The sequence below is a fragment of the Arachis stenosperma genome, chromosome 5, assembly GCF_014773155.1.
Source record: "Arachis stenosperma cultivar V10309 chromosome 5, arast.V10309.gnm1.PFL2, whole genome shotgun sequence".
NCBI lineage: Eukaryota > Viridiplantae > Streptophyta > Magnoliopsida > Fabales > Fabaceae > Arachis > Arachis stenosperma.
This window is the reverse complement of record NC_080381.1, coordinates 16,922,300-16,934,990: the sequence shown is the minus strand read 5'-3', so window position 1 is coordinate 16,934,990 and position 12,691 is coordinate 16,922,300. Positions and strand designations below refer to the sequence as shown.

Below are 12,691 nucleotides of genomic sequence, written 5' to 3'. Positions count from 1 at the left end.
ATCCTCTTCAGAGGAAGAATACTCATCAGAGCTCATGAAAGGCAGAAGTAAGTCCAATGGAATTTCTATGGTCTCATATTGAGCCTCAGACTCCCATGGTTCCTCATTAGGGAACTCATTGGAGGTTGGTGCACGCCCATTGAGGTCTTCCTCAGTGGCGTTCACTTCCTCTCCCTCCTCTCCAGATTCGGCCATGGTTATGGCTTTGCACTCTCCTTTTGGATTTTCTTCTGTATTGCTTGGAAGAGTACTAGGAGGGAGTTCAGTAATTTTCTTGCTCAGCTGTCCCACTTGTGCCTCCAAATTTCTAATGAAGGATCTTGTTTCAGTCATGAAACTTTGAGTGGTTTTGATTAGATCAGAGACCATGGTTGCTAAGTCAGAGGGATTCTGCTTAGAATTCTCTGTCTGTTGCTGAGAAGATGATGGAAAAGGCTTGCCATTGCTAAACCTGTTTCTTCCACCATTGTTGTTGTTGAAACCTTGTTGAGGTCTCTCTTGATTCTTCCATGAGAAATTTGGGTGATTTCTCCATGAAGAATTATAGGTGTTTCCATAGGGTTCTCCTAGGTAATTCACCTCTTCCTTTGAAGGGTTCTTAGGATCATAAGCTTCTTCTTCAGATGAAGCATCCTTAGTACTGCTTGGTGCATTTTGCATTCCAGACAGACTTTGAGAAATCAAATTGACTTGTTGAGTCAATATCTTATTCTGAGCCAGAATGGCATTCAGAGTATCAATCTCAAGAACTCCTTTCTTCTGACTTGTCCCATTGTTCACAGGATTCCTTTCAGAAGTGTACATGAATTGGTTATTTGCAACCATTTCAATTAGTTCTTGAGCCTCTGTAGGCGTCTTCTTCAAGTGAAGAGATCCTCCAGCAGAGCTATCCAAAGACATCTTGGATAGTTCAGAGAGACCATCATAGAAAATACCTATGATGCTCAATTCAGAAAGCATGTCTGAGGGACATTTTCTGATTAATTGTTTGTATCTTTCCCAAGCTTTATAGAGGGATTCACCATCCTTCTGTCTGAAGGTTTGGACTTCTACTCTAAGCTTACTCAATTTTTGAGGAGGAAAGAACTTTGCCAAGAAGGCATTGACTAGCTTTTCCCAAGAGTCCAGGCTTTCTTTAGGTTGAGAGTCCAACCATACTCTAGCTCTGTCTCTTACAGCAAAAGGGAATAGCATCAGTCTGTAGACCTCAGGGTCAACCCCATTAGTCTTGACTGTGTCACAGATTTGCAAGAATTCAGCTAAAAACTGATGAGGATCTTCCAATGGAAGTCCATGGAACTTGCAATTCTGTTGCATTAGAGAAACTAACTGAGGCTTAAGCTCAAAGTTGTTTGCTCCAATGGCAGGGATAGAGATGCTTCTCCCATAGAAGTCGGGAGTAGGTGCAGTAAAGTCACCCAGCACCTTCCTTGCATTGTTGGAATTGTTGTTGTTTTCGGCTGCCATGGGTTCTTCTTCTTTGAAGAATTCGGTCAGGTCCTCAACAGAGAGTTGTGCCTTAGCTTCTCTTAGCTTCCGCTTCAAGGTCCTTTTAGGTTCAGGGTCAGCTTCAACAAGAATGCCTTTGTCTTTGTTCCTGCTCATATGAAAGAGAAGAAAACAAGAAAATATGGAATCCTCTATGTCACAGTATAGAGATTCCTTGAGGTGTCAGAGGAAAAAAAAATGGAAGACAGAGGTAGAAAATTCGAACTTATTAAAGAAGATGGAGTTCGAATTTTGCATTAAGGGATAGTGTTAGTCCAAAAATAGAAGGATGTGAGAAGAAGGGAAGTAATTTTCGAAAATTAAGTAAAAGATTTTGAAAACATTTTTGAAAAACACTAATTGATTTTCGAAAATAAAAGTGGAAAAGAAATCAAGTGATTTTTGAAAAAGATTTTGAAATTAGAAATCAAAAAGATTTGATTGAAAACTATTTTGAAAAAGATGTAATTAAAATGATATGATTGAAAAGATATGATTTGAAAACAATTTTAAAAGATATGATTTTAAAAATTAATGACTTGCCTAACAAGAAAAGATATGGTTCAAACATAAAACCTTCCTCAACAGAAAAGGCAAAAAATGTTCAATCAAATCATTAATTGTTAGTAAGTATCTTTGAAAAAGGAAAGAAATTGATTTTGAAAACATTTGATTGAAAAGATATGATTTGAAAAAGATTTGATTTTGAAAAACTTTGAAAACTTGAAAAAAATTGATTTTGAAAACAAAATCTTCCCCCTTGTGCCATCCTGGCGTTAAACGCCCAGAATGGTGCACATTCTGGCGTTTAACGCCCAAAACTATACCCTTTTGGGCGTTAAACGCCCAGCCAGGCACCCTGGCTGGCGTTTAAACGCCAGTCTGTCTTCTTCAATGGGCATTTTTGAATGCCCAGCTTTTTCTGTGTGATTCCTCTGCAGTATGTTCTGAATCTTCAATTCTCTGTATTATTGACTTGAAAAGACACAAATTAAAAATATTTTTGGATTTTTAATAATAAGGAATAATTAAAATGCAACTAAAATCAAATGCATGCAAGACACCAAACTTAGCAGTTTGTATACTACTGACACTAACAAGATGAGAATGCATATGAGAAACAACAAAACACTCAAGTCAATAGAATTCAAAGATCAAAACAAGGAAATCATCAAGAACAACTTGAAGATTAATGAAGACACATGCATGAATGCAGTAAGAACAGAAACATGCAATTGACACTAAACTTAAGATGAGACTCTAGACTTAAACAAGAAATATTTTTGGTTTTTATGATTTTGTAATTTTTTTGGTTTTTTCGAAAATTAGGTGAAAAGGAAAATAAAGGTATCAAAATTCTTAATGAGAATTCCAGGAATCATGCAATGTTAGTCTAAAGCTTTAGTCTAAAGGAATTAGACATAGCTAGCTAAGCTTCAGCAGGACATTGCATTCAAGAGCTAAATTGATGATGATCAATCAGCTTTGGTGATGATAAGAACATCACCTTGAAACACTAGAATTCATTCTTAAGAACTCTGAAGAAAAATAATACCTAATCTAAGCAACAAGATAAACCGTCAGTTGTCCATACACAAGAACAATCCCCGGCAACGGCGCCAAAAACTTGGTGCACGAAATTGTGATCACTACAACTTCGCACAACTAACCAGCAAGTGCACTGGGTCGTCCAAGTAATAAACCTTACGCGAGTAAGGGTCGATCCCACGGAGATTGGTGGTATGAAGCAAGCTATGGTCACCTTGTAAATCTCAGTCAGGCAGACTCAAATGGGTATAGTGGTAAACGAATAAAGCAATAAGATAAAGATAGAGATACTTATGCATATCATTGGTGAGAGCTTCAGATAAGCGTATGAAGATGCCTTCCCTTCCGTCTCTCTACTTTCCTAATGCCTTCATCCAATCCTTTCTTACTCCTTTCCATGGCAAGCTCGTGTAGGGTTTCACTGTTGTCAGCAGCTACCTCCCATCCGCGCAGTGAAAGCTAATGCACACACTCTGTCACAGTGATGCCAATCACCGGTTTGGTTCCCTCCCCTACCGGAATAGAATCACTCTTTTGCGTCTGTCACTAACGCCCAGTAGGTTACAGGTTTGAAGCACGTCACAGTCATTCAATCATTGAATCCTACTCAGAATACCACAGACAAGGTTAGACCTTCCGGATTCTCTTGAATGCTGCCATCAGGTCCTGCCTATACCACGAAGACTCCGGTTAAAGAATCCAAGAGATATTCACCAAGCCTCGAATGCTTGTAGAACAAGAATGGTTGTCAGTCACCTTGTTCATAGGTGAGAATGATGATGAGTGTCAATCATCACCTTCATCAAGTTGAAGAACAAGTGATATCTTGGTAAAAGAACAAGCGGAATTGAATAGAAGAACAATAGTAATTGCATTAATACTCGAGGTACAGCAGAGCTCCACACCTTAATCTATGGTGTGTAGAAACTCCACCGTTGAAAATACATAAGAACAAAAGTGATCATTGGTTTCGGCCCCAGAGAGGGAACCAGAAGAACCAAGATGAAAATACAATAGTAAAAGGTCCTACTTATAGAAAACTAGTAGCCTAAAGTGTACAAAGATGAGTAAATGACATAAAAATCCACTTCCGGGCCCACTTGGTGTGTGCTTGGGCTGAGCAATGAAGCATTTTTCGTGTAGAGACTCTTCTTGGCGTTTAACTCCCGTTTTGGTGCCAGTTTGGGCGTTTAACTCCCATTCTTGTGCCAGTTTGGGCGTTTAACGCTGGGAATTCTGAGGGTGACTTTGAACGCCGGTTTGGGCCATCAAATCTTGGGCAAAGTATGGACTATCATATATTGCTGGAAAGCCCAGGATGTCTACTTTCCAACGCCGTTGAGAGCGCGCCAATTGGGCTTCTGTAACTCCAGAAAATCCACTTCGAGTGCAGGGAGGTCAGAATCCAACAGCATCTGCAGTCCTTTTCAGTCTCTGAATCAGATTTTTGCTCAGGTCCCTCAATTTCAGCCAGAAAATACCTGAAATCACAGAAAAACACACAAACTCATAGTAAAGTCCAGAAAAGTGAATTTTAATTAAAAACTAATAAAAATATAATAAAAACTAAACTAAAACTACTAAAAACATACTAAAAACAATGCCAAAAAGCGTACAAATTATCCGCTCATCAATGACCCGAGGTTTAAATACTTCGGTTATCAATTTATTTAGGGGTTTGTTACTTGTGACAACCAAAACTTTTGTACGACGGAATTTCTGTTAGTTTAGAAGCTATATCTACAACGCGACTATTTTTATAAATTCTTTACTAGCAGATACCCACACTCCTACACTAGAAGGGTTAACTCCAACCAAAGGTTGGAGCAAGTGCTCACAAACATCTGTGTGGAGGGAGCTAAGTAGAGGCTTGATGCGCAAGGCAAGCCCTACCAACTGAGAAGGCTTGATCTAAAGCCTATAGCTAGAGGATGGTTGGAATTCATCCAACACTCCATCATCCCTACAAGTAACCGATCTGAGGTTACAATAGACCGAGCAATAATGATTTATTGTATTATGCTTGGAAATGAGGTGGAGATACATGAGGAGAAACCTCAAGAATTGTACAAGATAGCAGACAAGTCTTCCACCCAATCACGACTAGCATTCCCTCACCTCATATGTCACCTATGCAATTTAGTTGGAATTATCATAGAAGAAGACACCCCATTGAGGGGGACAAGCCCATCACTGAAAGAAGGATGGAGCATGTTAGAGAGCCTGTACATGCACCACAACAAGAGCCAATGCATTCGCCACCACTATAAATCATTGAGATATCTCAAGGGATGTATTTTCCTCCCCAGAACTATTAGGATCAATTGAATACCCCAATAGGGGAGTTGAGTGATAAACCCCATTTTTAGGGTTTATCTTGTATTAAATTTAGAGTATTTTGATAACCTTTTCTCGCATTTAACCTATGAATTAGCATGGTTTTGTTATCTCTCCCGTATTTGTGCTTAAGTGTAAAAACATGCTTTTTAAGCCTTATTTCGACGAATTCTAATTCCTCTTTGATTCCATAAGATGCCTTGATGTGTTTGCTAGTAATCTCAGGTTGAAATAGGCTAGACATGGATCAAGGGAGCAAGGAAGAAAGCATGCAAGTGGAGAGAAGCACAAAAGCCAAAGAATTAATCTCGCCCAAGCACGCGCACGCGCACAAGGCGCTCGCGCGCACATTACAGAATCGGCCAGGAACGCGCACGCGTACCGTGCGGCACGCGTCGAAGCTCGCACATGACTTCATTAAAGCAACACGTGCCTGGCGATTTGAGAGGGTTTCTGAACCCATTTTGGTGCCAATTGCTGAGAGAAAGGAATAAAATGATCAAAAATTGAGGGGAAGTAATAATTCTAGCATATAGTATACTTAGGATTAGTTTAGAGTTAGTTTAGAGAGAGAAGCTCTCGCTTCTCTCTAGAATTAGAATTAGGGTTAGATTAGGATCTCATAGTTCTTGGTTTAATTCAAGTCTCTTTCTACTTCTACCTTCAATTGATGATTGCTACGTTTTGGTTCTTCTTTCTTTCCCTATTCTCTTGTTGTAATTTCTCTTATTTTGTTTCTAGGATTTGTAATTGAAATGCTCTTGTTCTTTTGTTTTCTTTCAATAATACAATTTGAGGTTATTCATGATAATTGTGATTTCCTTGATTGTTGTTGTTAATTCTTTGCAATAATTGTTGCTAGATTTTATTCTTGTTGTTGATTTACTATGCTTTCCTTTTATGCCTTCCAAGTGTTTGATGAAATGTTTGGTTGGGTTTTAGTGTAGGTTTTGTCCCTCTTGGCCTAGGTAGAGTAATTAGTGACTCTTGAGTTATCTAATCCCTTTGTTGATTGATAATTAGAAGTTGCTAATTGATTTGAATGCCCCTAAAGCTAGTTGATGAGCGGATAATTTGTATGCTTTTTGGCATTGTTTTTAGTATGTTTTTAGTATCTTTTAGTTAGTTTTTAGTATATTTTTATTAGTTTTTAATTAAAATTCACTTTTCTGGACTTTACTATGAGTTTGTGTGTTTTTCTGTGATTTCAGGTATTTTCTGACTGAAATTGAGGGTCCTGAGCAAAAATCTGATCCAGAGACTGAAAAGGACTGCAGATGCTGTTGGATTCTGACCTCCCTGCACTCGAAGTGGATTTTCTGGAGCTACAGAAGCCCAATTGGCGCGCTCTCAACGGCGTTGGAAAGTAGACATCCTGGGCTTTCCAGCAATATATAATAGTCCATACTTTGTCCAAGATTTGATGGCCCAAACTCGCGTAGCAATCCGGCCTCAGAAATTCCAGCGTTAAACGCCGGAACTGGATTAAAAGTTGGAGTTAAACGCCCAAACTGGCATGAGAACTGGCGTTTAACTCCAGAAAACGTCTCTACACATAAAAGCTTCAATGCTCAGCCCAAGCACACACCAAGTGGGCCCGGAAGTGGATTTTTCTGTCATTTACTCATTTCTGTAAACCTTAGGATACTAGTTTACTACTTATAGGACCTTTTGACATTGTAATCAGAACCTTATGACCTCATAACATTTCATACACGTTCTTTCCACAGTATGAGCCTCTAAACCCCATGGTTGGGGGTGAGGAGCTCTGCTGTGTCTTGATGGATTAATGCAATTACTACTGTTTCTTATTCAATCATGCTTGCTTCCGTTCTAAGATAACACTTGTTCTTAATCCGGATGAATGTGATGATCCGTGACAATCATCATCATTCTCAACCATGAACACGTGCCTGACAAGCACCTCTGTTCTATCTTAGATTGAGTAGTTATCTCTTGGGTTCTTTAATCGGAATCTTCGTGGTATAGGCAGGACCTGATGGCAGCATTCAAGAGAATCCGGAAGGTCTAAACCTTGTCTGTGGTATTCTGAGTAGGATTCAATGATTGAATGACTGTGATGTGCTTCAAACCTGTAACCTACTGGGCGTTAGTGACAGACGCAAAAGAGTGATTCTATTCCGGTAGGGGAGGGAACCAAACCGGTGATTGGCGGCACTGTGACAGAGTGCTTTGCATTAGCTTTCACTGCGCGGATGGGAGGTAGCTGCTGACAACAGTGAGACCCTACACGAGCTTGCCATGGAAGGAGACATGCGTGTTTGATGAAGAAGACAGTGGGAAAGCAGAGATTCAGAAGATGGAGCATCTCCAAACCTCAACCCATTCTCCATCACTGCAATACAAGTAACCATTACATGTTCTTTTGCTTTTACAATCAATCCTGATAATTTCTGATATCCTGACTAAGATTTACAAAATAACCATAGCTTGCTTCAAGCCGACAATCTCCGTGGGATCGACCCTTGCTCACGCAAGGTATTACTTGGACGACCCAGTGCACTTGCTGGTTAGTTGTGCGGGATTGCAAAGTGTTATTGCAATTTCGTGCACCAAGTTTTTGGCGCCGTTGCCGGGGATTGTTCGAGTTTGGACAACTGACGGTTTATTTTGTTGCTTAGATTAGGACTTTTGTTTTTGTTGGTTTAGAGTCTTTTTAGTTGAGTCCAGTTTCATATTCTAAGTTTGGTGTCATTTGCATGATTTTGTTTTTCTTGTGATTTTCGAATTTGCATGTTCTTAGCCCTTTTTGATTCATAAAAGTTCTAAGTTTGGTGTCCTCTTTGTGTTTTCCTTTAAAATTTTCGAAAAAATTAGTGTTGATTTTCTAAAATTTTAAGTTTGGTGTCTTTGTGTGTTTTCTCTTTCCTCTTTTAAAAAAAATCAAATCTTTTTCATAAAAGTTTTTCAATCATATCTTCTTAATTGCTGTTCTCAAAATCTTTTCTTCATTAATTGATTCAGTTCTCAATTTGCTTTGATCTTATTTATTTTTAATTTTCGAATTTTCTTTTATTTTCCTTTTATTTTATTTTATTGAATTTTATTTTTCGGTTATTTCAAAAAAATAATAATAATAAAAAAATAAACAAAATTCATCTCTTTGCAATTATTCTCATTTCCCTTTGTCTATTATGGACTTAAGTGGAATTAATCAGTCCAGAAGGACTCTGGGGTCCTATGCCAACCCCAGTACAGCTGCATATGGGAGTAGCATCAGTGTACCTCCCATCAAAGCAAGCAGCTTTGAGCTAAACCCTCAACTCATTATCATAGTGCAGCAAAATTGCCAGTATTCCGGTCTTCCAGAGGAAGAACCTACTGAGTTTCTGGCACAGTTCTTACAAATTGCTGACACAATACATGATAAAGAGGTAGATCAGGATGTCTACAGACTGTTACTGTTTCCGTTTGCTGTAAAAGATCAAGCAAAAAGGTGGTTAAATAACCAACCTACAGCAAGCATAAAGACATGGAAACAGTTATCAGAAAAATTCCTGAATCATTTTTACCCTCCAAAAAGGATGACACAGCTAAGGCTGGACATCCAAGGCTTTAAACAAGAGGATAATGAATCCCTTTATAATGCCTGGGAGAGGTATAGAGGTATGCTAAGAAAATGTCCCTCTGAAATGTTTTCAGAGTGGGTACAGTTAGACATTTTCTACTATGGGCTCACAGAAAAAGCTCAGATGTCTTTAGATCACTCAGCTGGTGGATCTATACACATGAGGAAGACAATTGAAGAAGCTCAAGAGCTTATAGACATTGTTGCTAGAAACCAATACTTATATTCTAGCAAGGAATTCGTTCCACAAGAAGAGGTCATGGCAGTAGTCACTGATCCTGATCCTCAAGAACAGATGAATGAGCTTAATCAACAACTACTCCTGATGACTGAACAGTTAGCAGAATTTAAAGAAATGCTCCATGATACTAAGGTTGCTAACAAGAGCATAGAACTGCAGTTGAATCAAGCAAAACAGCAAATATCTAAACAAATAACAGAAGAATGTCAAGCAGTTCAACTGAGGAGTGGGAAAACACTGAATGCCACTGCTCAAAAGAGCAAGAAGTCAATTAAGGAACAGTTGACAGAGGATGACCAAGCCACTGTTCAAAATCCCTCTGAGGACAGTAAGAGCCCAGAGAGGAATATTATTGGCGTTCAAACGCCAGAAAGGGGAGGAAAATTGGCGTTAAACGCCCATTCCTTGCCCAATATTGGCGTTCAAACGCCAGAACAGGGAGGAAAGCTGGCGTTAAACGCCCATTCCCTGCCCAGTTCTGGCGTTCAAACGCCAGAAAAGGGGGAGAAGTTGGCGTTTAACGCCCAAACTTCATCCACTCCTGGCGTTCAAACGCCCCAGGAGAATCAGACACCTGAGAGTGCTGACAGTAATCCCTCTAACAAGGCTTCTTCAACCACTTCTGTAAGGAATAAACCTGCAGCATCTAAGGTTGAAGAATATCAAGCCAAGATGCCTTATCCTCAGAAACTCCGCAAAGCGGAACAGGATAAGCAATTTGCCCGCTTTGCAGACTATTTAAGGACTCTTGAAATAAAGATTCCTTTTGCAGAGGCACTTGAGCAAATACCCTCTTATGCTAAGTTCATGAAAGAGATCTTAAGTCATAAGAAGGATTGGAGAGAAACTGAAAAAGTATTTCTCACTGAAGAATGCAGTGCAGTCATTCTAAAAAGCTTACCAGAAAAGCTTCAAGATCCTGGAAGCTTTCTGATACCATGCACATTGGAAGGCACTTACACCAAGGTAGCCTTATGTGATCTTGGAGCAAGTATTAACTTAATACCTGCATCCACTATCAGAAAGCTTGGGTTGATTGGAGAAGTCAAACCAACCAGGATATGCCTCCAACTTGCTGATGGCTCCATTAAACACCCATCAGGCATAATAGAGGACATGATTGTCAAGGTTGGGCCGTTTGCCTTTCCAACTGACTTTGTGGTGCTGGAAATGGAGGAGCATAAAAATGCAACTCTCATTCTAGGAAGACCTTTCCTAGCAACTGGACGAACTCTCATTGATGTACAAAAGGGGGAAGTAACCTTGAGAGTCAATGAGGATGAGTTCAAGTTGAATGCTGTAAAAGCTATGCAGCATCCAGACACACCAGAGGACTGCATGGGCGCTGACATTATTGACTCTCTGGTAGAAGAGATCAATATGGCTGAAAGCCTAGAATCAGAACTTGAGAACATCCTCAAGGATGCTCAAACTGATCAGGAAGCGCCAGAGGAGGCAATGGAATTTTCGAAAATTCCTCAGGAGGAAGATAAGCCTCCTAAGCCTGAACTCAAGCCATTACCACCATCCCTGAAATATGCATTTCTGGGAGAGGGTGATACTTTTCCAGTGATTATAAGCTCTGCTTTAAATTCACAGGAAGAGGAAGCACTGATTAAAGTGCTAAGGACACACAAGACAGCTCTTGGGTGGTCCATAAGTGATCTCAAGGGCATTAGCCCAGCCAGATGCATGCACAAGATCCTGTTGGAGGATAATGCCAAACCAGTGGTTCAACCACAGAGGAGGCTAAATCCTGCCATGAAGGAGGTGGTGCAGAAAGAGGTCACTAAATTACTGGAGGCTGGGATTATTTATCCTATTTCTGACAGCCCATGGGTGAGCCCTGTCCAAGTTGTTCCCAAAAAGGGAGGCATGACAGTGGTTCATAATGAAAAAAATGAACTGGTTCCTACAAGGACAGTCACAGGGTGGCGCATGTGTATTGACTACAGAAGGCTCAATACAGCCACCAGAAAGGATCATTTTCCTTTACCATTCATAGACCAAATGCTAGAAAGACTAGCTGGCCATGATTATTACTGCTTTTTGGATGGCTATTCAGGCTACAACCAAATTGCAGTAGACCCTCAGGACCAAGAGAAGACAGCATTCACCTGCCCTTCAGGCGTGTTTGCCTATAGGAGAATGCCTTTTGGTCTGTGCAATGCACCTGCAACCTTTCAGAGGTGCATGCTCTCTATCTTCTCAGATATGGTAGAGAAATTTCTGGAAGTCTTCATGGATGACTTTTCAGTATATGGAGACTCATTTAGCTCCTGTCTTAACCACCTATCACTTGTCCTGAAAAGATGCCAAGAGACTAACTTGGTTTTAAACTGGGAGAAATGTCACTTTATGGTGACTGAAGGAATTGTCCTTGGGCACAAAATTTCAAGCAGGGGAATAGAGGTGGATAAGGCAAAGGTGGAAGTAATTGAAAAATTACCACCACCTGCCAATGTTAAGGCAATCAGAAGCTTTCTGGGGCATGCAGGATTCTACAGAAGGTTTATCAAGGATTTTTCGAAAATTGCTAAACCTCTGAGTAACCTGCTAGCTGCTGACACACCATTTGTGTTTGACACACAGTGTTTGCAGGCATTTGAGACCCTGAAAGCTAAGCTGGTCACAGCACCAGTCATCTCTGCACCAGATTGGGCATTACCATTTGAATTAATGTGTGATGCCAGTGATCATGCCATTGGTGCAGTGTTGGGACAGAGGCATAACAAACTTCTGCATGTCATTTATTATGCCAGCCGTGTTCTAAATGATGCACAGAAGAATTACACAACCACAGAAAAAGAATTACTTGCAGTGGTCTATGCCATTGACAAGTTTAGATCCTACTTAGTGGGATCAAAGGTGATTGTGTACACTGACCATGCTGCTCTTAAATACTTACTCACAAAGCAGGATTCAAAACCCAGGCTTATCAGATGGGTGTTGCTTCTGCAAGAGTTTGATATAGAAATAAGAGACAGAAAAGGGACAGAGAACCAAGTGGCAGATCATCTGTCCAGAATAGAGCCAGTAGCTGGGGCGTCCCTCCCTTCTACTGAGATCTCTGAGACTTTCCCAGATGAGCAACTCTTTGCCATCCAGGAAGCTCCATGGTTTGCAGACATTGCAAATTATAAAGCTGTGAGGTTCATACCCAAGGAGTACAGTCATGTGCAAAGAAAGAAACTAATTTCAGATGCCAAGTACTACCTTTGGGATGAACCATATCTCTTTAAGAGATGTGCTGACGGAGTGATCCGCAGGTGTATACCCAGAGAGGAAGCACGAAGGATCCTATGGCACTGCCATGGATCACAGTATGGAGGACACTTTGGAAGTGAGCGAACAGCCACTAAAGTTCTCCAGTGCGGCTTCTACTGGCCTACTCTCTATAAAGATTCCCGAGAGTTTGTGCGTAACTGTGACAGTTGCCAAAGAGCTGGTAACCTGCCTCACGGATATGCCATGCCTCAACAAGGGAT

At 40.3% G+C, this 12,691-nt stretch overlaps 1 non-coding gene across 1 annotated transcript; it reads left to right on the top strand.

The window, feature by feature from the left end:
* The first annotated feature begins 954 nt into the window (after nt 1-954).
* On the top strand, nt 955-1,062 carry LOC130983916 (small nucleolar RNA R71). The gene has a single exon (XR_009087884.1). It is a non-coding gene; the product is annotated as a small nucleolar RNA R71 (small nucleolar RNA).
* The last annotated feature ends 11,629 nt before the right edge of the window (nt 1,063-12,691 follow it).